The sequence below is a fragment of the Panonychus citri genome, unplaced genomic scaffold (genome assembly GCF_014898815.1).
Source record: "Panonychus citri isolate SS breed McGregor unplaced genomic scaffold, ASM1489881v1 Contig00129, whole genome shotgun sequence".
NCBI lineage: Eukaryota > Metazoa > Arthropoda > Arachnida > Trombidiformes > Tetranychidae > Panonychus > Panonychus citri.
Genome location: NW_026515534.1, coordinates 37,096 through 47,191, shown reverse-complemented (window position 1 = coordinate 47,191; position 10,096 = coordinate 37,096).

Here is a 10,096-nt window from a genome sequence, read left to right as displayed (position 1 = left end):
ATTATGGCGAGGCATTCTTTATCGGACACCGGGTAGTTTAATTCAGCTCCACAAATTTGTCTGCTAGCAAAAGCAACAGGTTTCCATTTCTTTTCATGTTTCTGCAAGATGATCGCCGACAGACCAACAGCAGATGCATCAGTTTGTAACTTTGTTTCCAAGGTATGGTCGAAATGAGCCAGACCGGGAGTGCTGCTTATCTTTCACTTTAAACATGCGAAAGCCTCGATTTGATCATTTTTCCATTGAAATGGAACATTTTTTCTCGTCAGTTGAGCTAGAGGTGATGCTAGCTTAGCAAAATCTCGGATAAACTTTCGGTAGTAAGAGCACAAAGCGACGAAAGTCCTAATGTCCTTAAGCGTGTTTGGAGTTGGGAAATTTACCACAGCACGAATCTTTTCAGGATCTGGTTCTTGTCCTTCGTAAGTGAATACATGGCCAAGATAAATTATTCTGGTTCTTAAGAAATGACACTTATCTGGCTTCAGGGTTAGTCCTGTGATTCTCAACCTTTCGAAAACTAATTGTAATCTGATTAAATGTTCTTCGTACGTTTTGCTAAATATGATAATATTTTAGGGAAATTTATTTTAGATCAAAAGCATTAACGACTCATCCTCACTGAGGATCACCTCTAAAAACTATTCTTCAGGGTCGAGGTCTAATTCTAAATTCATATAATAGGACAGGATTGGGTGGATGTGGACTAGAAAGCTACTAAGGAAATTCACACAGTTGTAACCTGGGAGACAAGTGCAGTTCGACCCGAGGATCTTACCACTGATGCGCCAATCAAATCTTGGGTTTGCCGGATGAATATAAAAAATTTAACCACAAGGTAGTAGATGTGTCTAATCCAGCAAACGTCCAGCTAATTGTAAGCCCTTCAAATGTAGGTATTGCAAAGCTGGACAAACAACAAAACCTCATCAGATACGCCATGAGAAGAAGTGCAGATTTCCTGATGCTCCCCTACACGAATGTCGTCCTACAGGCAAGTCAGCGTGTCCACCATATTGCCTGAGGGCCAAAGCATATGACCCGTTACCTGATTTGGTAACAGGACTGGCAAAACTGGAAGACCCCGAGGATCTTAAAGTTATTTTCTTATTATTTTTCCACATTCATGTGTTTTTTGTGTAAAAGTCTCCTATTGATCGACTATTTCCTATTAACATCTTTTCTGAATTTATTGAACATTATTCATATAATTCATTTTGATTATGATTCAGTCTCTAGATTGACTAGAGTTAATCTAGATATGTTATAATTTGTAAAATATTGAACATCATTATTTGTTATACGAAAAGGTTTCAATTCATTGGATTCGTTAATTTCCAGTGGCCAATATCGGCCACATTTAACTTTTCCTCTTTCAACGGTTCGAGTTGTCATCACAATTAGTAAAACTTGTTGTTCCCTAATCATTTTCCAAAAATCTGTATATGTTTTTGGCAACGATCTTGAATTGAGATAAAGCTTTCTTTTGTTTATAATCATCAACATAATTAGCATTGATATAATCTTAAATAGGATCATGAATATCGATTTCATTGTCGGAGGATAAGGGTATTGAACGGTTAATTGCACCGACTATTATCATAACAAAGTACATCAGTGTAACGATTTTTAACTTGATTAGAACTTGAATAAACTTTCCCATCACAGAGCTGTTTGCAATTGTTCGTAATTTTTCTTATTTGAATGCTTAATAATTTTATTAATATTCCTTGTTATTGGTGAGTGAAAAGGTATAGATATTTTAATAGTTTTTATTATTAATCCATGAAACGATTTTAAAACCAATTCCAGTTGGTGAATTTCAAAGAATAGAACTGTTTTTCCTTTTATATGACAATTGATTTACTACTTACGTTAATGTAGGTAATTTTGATTTGATTTTGTTTATTTGAATTATCAAAAACGAAGAGAACGTGAAATGAGTTGTAATTTATTAGGTTGGACCACGCTATCGTAGGGAACTTTTTTGCGCCGGTGCGATTTTTTTAATTTTTGTTTCACTCTGTTCCTTAAGTCTTAGAAAATCACATGTTTTATTTTTGTTGTATTTCATCATGTCTTTAAGAGCAAGTTTGATTAATTCAATAAGTGACCTAGATCAAAGGAGTTTTTTGAAGTTTTGTGTTCTCCTCGGCTACAGTGGAGGTCTTTCTAATGAATTATTGGTGAAATCAGTTGGTAGTAATGCTATTGGTAAAAGCACAGTGGAAAAGTGGATGAAAAAAATCAAAGAGGGTGACACAGACCTAAAAGATGGCCGCGGAGGTGACAAATCGGATAAGGCCGTGAAGGAAGAGAGACTTAATCTGTTGAAAGGTTGTATGGAAGAATCAAGACATTGGAATACAAAGATACTTTCCAGCAAGTAAGAGATTCCAGCGACCACTGTGAAGCGTTATCTCAAGGAAGAAATGAAAATGGTCAAGAAACTCGGTAAGTGGATCCCTCATGATCTGAACGATAGCCTAAAAGAACATCGAGTTTTGGCGTGTAGACTCAATCTTGACATCATTTCCAAAGACAAATTGGCCATAGAAAAGACACTCACTATAGATGAGACATGGGTCTCTCTCTACATGTCACCAACCCGAAGCCAAATGCGGAGTTGGGCATTTCCCGGAGAGCCAGGTCCAAGTGTGCCAGTGGCAAACATTCATGCCCCTAAAAGAATGTTAATTCTTGCAATGGACCAGAATGGAATCGCCTTCTACAAGCTCTATCCTCCAAAAACTGCTGTAAATTCAACAAACTATATTGAGTTATTTAATTAGAATATTCCGAAATGGTTGCGTTGTAAGAGACCAATGCTACTACATGACAAAGCCCGACCACACAATGCTCGTGAGGTCAATGAATTTTTGGCAAATAAAGAAATTACCACTTGGACTCACCCCCCCTATTCACCGGACATTAGCCCATGTGACTACAACTGCTTTGCCCCATTAAAGGACGAGTTGAGAGGCATCAAACATAATAATTGGGAAGAGTTCACGGTTGCATTAAATACGGCTGTGGACAAGTTGAACGCAAACAAGCGCTGTTGGGGCATAAGGTCACTTCCGGAGCGGTGGCAAAAGGTCATTGACAAGGACGGGAACTATATATAGTTATCCTAAAATTTCATCACTGTAAACTTTTTCATTCAAAAGTTATTAAAAAATAAAGTTCCCTACGATAGCGTGGTCCAACCTAATATTATATCTTTTAGATTAAAACATTGCACCAGGAACCAAGTCCGAATTATTATCCATTTCATTATTTTCACCGTTGAAATTATCATTTTCATGGTGATAATCTGATTAAATTGATATCCAATGTTATTTGAAAGCTGATCACAAAACCACAACAGTTAATGAGTCAAATGTATTATCATATGACGATGATTATGATTTTTTATTGATTAAACTGTGAGAAAAAAGGCCATTTTCAAGCAGTTGAAAGTCAAACTTATCCATTCACAAAGACATGGTGTTAATTTATTCACTTTACACATCTTTTCATAATATTCAATAATTGCATCCACAGGTTGTAATAATTAGGTATCCTTGTCGTGGACGACCAAGGGGTAAATTTCATTCATCTTGGGAATCATATTGGGCTTGCGTTATTCTACCTGGGTAGGATTCTCCGCAGGGCACGTCACAAGGGTGGTTTAACGAGCAAGAAGCTTTAAGGAGCCTTATAGCGGTTGACTTCATGGTCAGTGCAGCACATGAATATTGCTCACCACAGAATCGGCAATTTTTTAATCGGATGAACCTAAAAACAAAATTATTTAACTGTGTATATAAGCTGTTAAGATAACTTGCATTTTTTGTAGGTTTTTAGTAAAGTCCTTCCGTTTAGAATGGACGTAACGTCAGAAGGGGAGATAGAGAGCGTGGACAACACAAGCCCAGGCATAGCAGTCCATTCACTGAACCTCTAGACGAATTAGGCTGTTAAAAGAACAATCGAAAAGACCAGAAAAGAGAAATAAAATTGATTATAAATTCGATTTAATTCAAATTTTCACCAATTGGGGTAATTTTCTTAATTTACATCACATTTAACAAGTAACATTGTCCATTGTTATCATTTGGTTTTTTCGCTCTCTCTGCTATTAACTTAATTGTTAATTTAATTTCAATTTTGATTGAAAATTTTTCTTCTTCATCTTCAACCTTTTACCTTAATTGGTTTTATTGTTAATATTTTGGGGATAGTGAAGCTTAAGCTCCTATCCCAACTTATTATTATTAATCAATTTCATTGATAAATTCAATTAATTGTTTTAATTGAAAAAATTAGTGTTAACCTTGACTCTTGTGTTGTTATTAATTAGCTTTGGACAGTGTAGCTTTGCTCCTATCCAACTAATTAAGAAAATTCAATCAACTAATTAGACTCATCAGATTGTGAAAATTCAAGAAAAAAGTGCAAATTTCAATTCATCTAATTAATAAAAATTTCGAGTTGCGGTGAAAAGGAATCACCAGAAAATAAATACAATAAACAATTAAAATTCAATTCATTTAAATTCATCAATAAACTGATCCTAATCAGAATTTCAATCAACAATTATCTTCAATTCATCTCAATTTCCTGCTCAAAATTTGGTCAAATTTAAGTCTAATTACTTCAATTAATCATCTTGGTTACAATTACGAGTTAAACAATTAATCATATCAATTACAATTCTCACAATTTACAATTCACAGTAAATCAAATTAATCATCTAATTGGGATTAATCATCATTTTCATTATCAAGATTTGGCAAACAATTAAAACTTTGGCTATTGTGATTAATTGGATTATTATTATCATCTCATTATCTTCATTTGGTAAATTGTTGGAACTAATTAAAAGTACTTATTATACTATTAAAGTATTTGTTAACAATTAATTTGACATAAACATTAATTTCTAAGAAAAGAAATGTTTATGTTAAAGATGATGGAGATAAACATCCTGGAGATGATGAGGATGAAGATGAAGAAGATAATGATGCTAATTATTAATAAAATATAATACATGTAATCATTTGCTATCGGGATATCCCAATCAGTTAAATGTTAATAAAATAAAGTTAATCTAGCAACAATTTTAATCGTGTTTTAGAAACTTCTTGTGGAAAATAATAAATTGCTAATTAGTACGGAGATAAATTCAATCAACTCAATTAATTCAAGGAAATTGAAAAGTCCAATTAACTTATCATCATATCCAATTATCATCCGCAAAAGATCCAATCCACATCCTGGTTTCATCCCTGAAACTTTTCTAGGAACTGAACTTATTCAGTATCTTTGTGTTCTTTGTGATCAATTTGCCTACAAACCATTGAAATGTGATAGTTGTCAACTTCCTTATTGCCTTAATTGTGCTCACTTCATCGTTCTCGCATCAAGAGCTCGAAAAACTTATCGTTAATTGATATCAACCATGAAAACTTACTCAATTATTCATTCGATTGTGTTATAGAATTTTGTGCGAATGATAATGATCTGGGATAGTGAGCTTCACCCCTAACCCGGTTAACACTAATTAATATTGTGCTCATTAATTACCCTAATTGTGCTTCTTTATTCTATATCTATTCTATTCTTTATTCTTATTATATATTCTTTATCTATTGATTTGTTTATCTCCGTTGTAAGTTAATTACTGTTTTGATATAATTCTCTTTGTGGATCTTAATTAATTAAAAAATATTAAGTTTGGTAATCGTGATGGCTATCTATCTCATTTTAATTCGTGTTGTCTAATTCAAGTGTAGAGGTTGACATCGATAATTGAGCTTCGCTCTTATAGTAATCAATGCTCATTTTGTGACCTTAAATTCATCCATTGAGACCTCACAAATAACTTATAAGAAGTGTTAAAATATAAAAAACCTGAAGAATCTGATTTGTTAAAAAATCACGTGACCATAAGTTTAAATGATTCGATAAGGATTTAAGTTTACGTTATTTCAAGAAGAAAAATTGGCAAAAAAGTTTAAGTTCAAAACAATCATTAAAATCATCATTATTCGCATCCATTTTCTTTGTTCTATCACCGGTAAACCTCGACACCTTCTATCTGGCAATATCTCTCAACACCTTATCACCTTTTATATCACGACTTCTGAGCGACTGGAAAACACGCAGGTTCAAATTGTTCATATCGATACTCCCTCTACAAGTCGAATTATTCTATTGAATTTCTCTACGCTAAGGAGACTCGGAATAATCTAAGTTTTAGTTTTATACCTCACAATATAGAAATAATAAGCATTGGAAACAGACAATGTAAGTAGAATATTTCGGTGTTACATTCAAATTAATGCATCAGTCAGTCCAATCTATTAAAGTGCAATTTTGATAAAGATTGAATGCCTATCAAGCTACCATGAAAAGTTTTGAAGGTAAAGCGAAATAACCAGGAATTGAATTTTGTTCAGAGTAACTTTAACTTAACACCAAAATCAAAACTCGTTTCACAATAGTTGCTCCATTCTGAATAGATGATAACCGTTCGACAATTCCTCTTTTGCTTTCTTTTGTTTTCTGAAGTTTTGTAGTCATTTGATAAAACACGAGTTTCTATTGCCAGAATAAATAATTGTTTTAAATCGCTATTAACCCTTGATTTTTTCTAAAAGTTTTTCTCTTTTCAATTCCTCTCCAGGTATTATAAAGTATATCCAGAAAGGGTCTCTGTAGTAAACCAATTTTGCATGGATTGAAGTGGAATTTTTCAAGTGGTCTTTGAGACAAAAATAGAAAAGAATGCAAAAATCAATTATCTATCAATAATAATCCCTTATACAAATAAATATGCATACTATATTATTCATACTTACGATATCGTTAAGCGGTGAAAATGGAGGTAGCCTGGAGGTATTCACATTATTATATATATTTATTTTTGTTTCCAAGACTATTATTGAGTTGAATGTTCAAAGGATTTGGTTTATCATTTTTATGTCTCCGTCAAGAATGACGGTCAAAATTTGGGGAAATTTGGGGAAAGTTCCACATTTTCTATTTATAGATTTTCTTTTCGACAATCTATAATAAAAGTTTTATAAAAGTGATCATAAAAATTTATATGTTGGTTACCTTGTGTTGGCTTCAATCGGAAAACTAAATCTTAAAGTAAATCTTTAAAACATACTAATTATCAGTAATTATGATAATAATAATATTAAACAACGGTTAACTCAGAAATAAAGAGATGAAAGTATCTCAGAGACTAATCAACTTACATTAATGAACCGTATATTGGTAGACTTTGTGTTTATTTGTCTTTCTAACGATATCCTATTTGTACTTAATTGCAATGATTTTATTAAAATTATAAAGTATTCGAAAAGTTTGCTTAGAGCTAAATTATTAGTGAAAATATATGCTATAATGTTTTTGGTTAATTACTCTGGAACAAAATGGTCAATCAATTTACTGCATACATGCATAGATTTCAATTATTGGGTTCTACAAGTTGAGGAAATAATAATTAGTAAAATGTTTATGAGTACAAAAAATGGTGACAAAGTAACAAATTCCCATCTTAAGTGAATGGGAGAAAATCTAAAAGTCGAAAACGTTTAAATAAATATAATCAACGATCAAAGTGTTTATAATTAAGTTTGAATAATCGTGAATTAAACTTATAATACCAACAACTTGTTTATTATTAGGACATTTGATTTCTAATAACATAAAAAACGCATTCAATCATCGAATATACTTTAAATACTCACATGTTTTCTACACTTAATGTTCAGTGTTAAATATGCTTCTGATACAATTTCTGTAAATTTTACAGAACACGAAAAGCACTTTAGAGGATTTTTCACACCCACAGTTTTCAGTCACACCTCAGAAAATTTAGCGAATAACGTTTACAGTGAGTACTAATAAAAACTTTGTTGCATCTATAGGGTTTAATGTTCTCAACTCTTTAAAAATTTTAATCATTGCTTGATCAATCTTAAGATCAAGCTTTTTATCGAGTGTATTGTTTATCCAATATCTATCATGCTGAATATCGTACGTGTCCGATTGAACCTAATAGGAAAGTTTAGAGAAAAAAATAATATAATAAATATAATAGAAACTTGCAATTCGATAAATATTGTGAGGAGATAAATTTGATTAAGATGATTTCCTTTGCTCTTCGTTCGGTGTAGAAAGATTTAAAACAATATCTCGACTGGTGGAAGGTGTATCGTCATGTAGAATAGAATTTTCTCCTATATCTAAACGCTCATGGGTGATGATGTATAAATTTATCAATTCGTTGAAAGTCAAACCTGAAAATATAAGTTGTTGCATAAACTCTATTTGTTGATTACTAAACCTCATCAATAAGTTCCAGATCAGCTAATTCGTCGTCCAGTATTAGTTCCAGAAACCAGTCTTCTGGTCCAGTTATCGATAAGTGATGCAGAATCAGTAGATCAATTATTTCCTGTATGGCTCCTTGAATCTGGACTACTACCGCTGTTAACTCTCTTAGGTGTTTGCCTATGGACATTCGAGTTTTGAAACTTAGATCAATTCGATACAGTTTATTTCGCCTTGAACCTAAAGCTGTCTATAGTTGTGATGGTACTTACGTTGACCTTAGCAAAGGATTTCGATAATTCTAGTAGCGATAGTGATTCGTGAAACTCTTGACCTTCGATGAAAAGCTTTATTATGTCTAGTATAGTGATTGGTCGATACAGGGTTATAATCGGTGCAATAAATTGGCGAGTAATAATAGTTAAAAGGATGGTAAAGTACCGTGAAAAGAAAATACTCTCAAGATAAATGTTGTCTCGATGAAACTGTTATCCTTGAGGCGGAGGTTTAGCGTAATAGACGTTACGACTGGTGATGAGGAGTACAATATTTAAGTTCAAAAGCGATTCTTATGGCGAAGGATCGTAGGTTAAGGTTATTGCTGAGATATGATTATGAATAAAAAGGTAAAAGGTATGCTAATATGGTTAAGGTTACTGGTTATGATGAGATATGATTATAAAATAAAAAGGTAAAAGGTATGCTAATACGGTTAAGGACCCAATGGATTTCCAATGAAGGTGTCAACAATGGTAAAGGTTCGGATGGAATGGATAAGGAGTTGATAAACGGTTGTGGTCAAGATAAAGGATCGAAGGATAAAGTCTAAAACTAAGTTGACCAGGTTGACTTAAGGTAATGGATCAATAATACAAATACATAGCATGCAAAGGTTATGGATAAGGTGAAGGATCAATTGGTACTAAAGAAAATAAAAGGAAATACTCAAAGCCTAAGGCTTACCTTGTTGATGTTTCCCGCTGCGGGTCAGTCTGAGAGGGAGTCGAGAGGGCTCAAACGGCGTAGGAGGTTCTGGTGAACACAGTGATGGTGGTAACGGCGAAACTGGGGAACACAATGATTGTGGTAAACACAAAATATTTAAATAAAACTTCTTAAAAATAAAACTTCTTACAAGAAGATTAGCACAGAGAGAGAGAAAAAGAAAAACAACAAAGTGTTGATGTTGCTGGTGAAAATGTTGAGCTATGACTGACTTCTCTGCCCTCTTACTTTCTCTCTTTCTCTTTTATAGCCAACTCGGCCCGTTGCGAAAGAGAAAGACAGAGAAGATTGACCCTCCGACAAAGAGAAAGAAAGAGTCTCTTTCTTTTGGCCCCAAAGTTAATTGGATGCGATCTTAAACTTTTCCTGCTTTTCCCTAGAGAGATGGTCATTTATTATATCCACCTTTCTTAGTGCTTTCTCTCCCTTCCAAAAGTAATTTAGATTTCTGCTTAATGCAGGAGGAGAAAAAGTCATAAAGATACTAATTTCCCCGGAGAGAGGAAGAATACATACATTTACTTCTCCTCTCTTGTCAGTGTAAATCAAAATTAATAGGTTTTGGGAGGAAAAACTCCCAGTAAAGTAAAGGTAATAAAAATAATAGCATTGGGGTGAGGAGGAAGGTTATGCTACCTTTGACCATGTTGATATCTTTTTATCCCCTCACAATATCATATAACTTCTTGATTTTGTAGAAATATTGATATTTCTCCTTTTCTTAGAACAAATCTCACTTGTCAGTTGCTTTAGT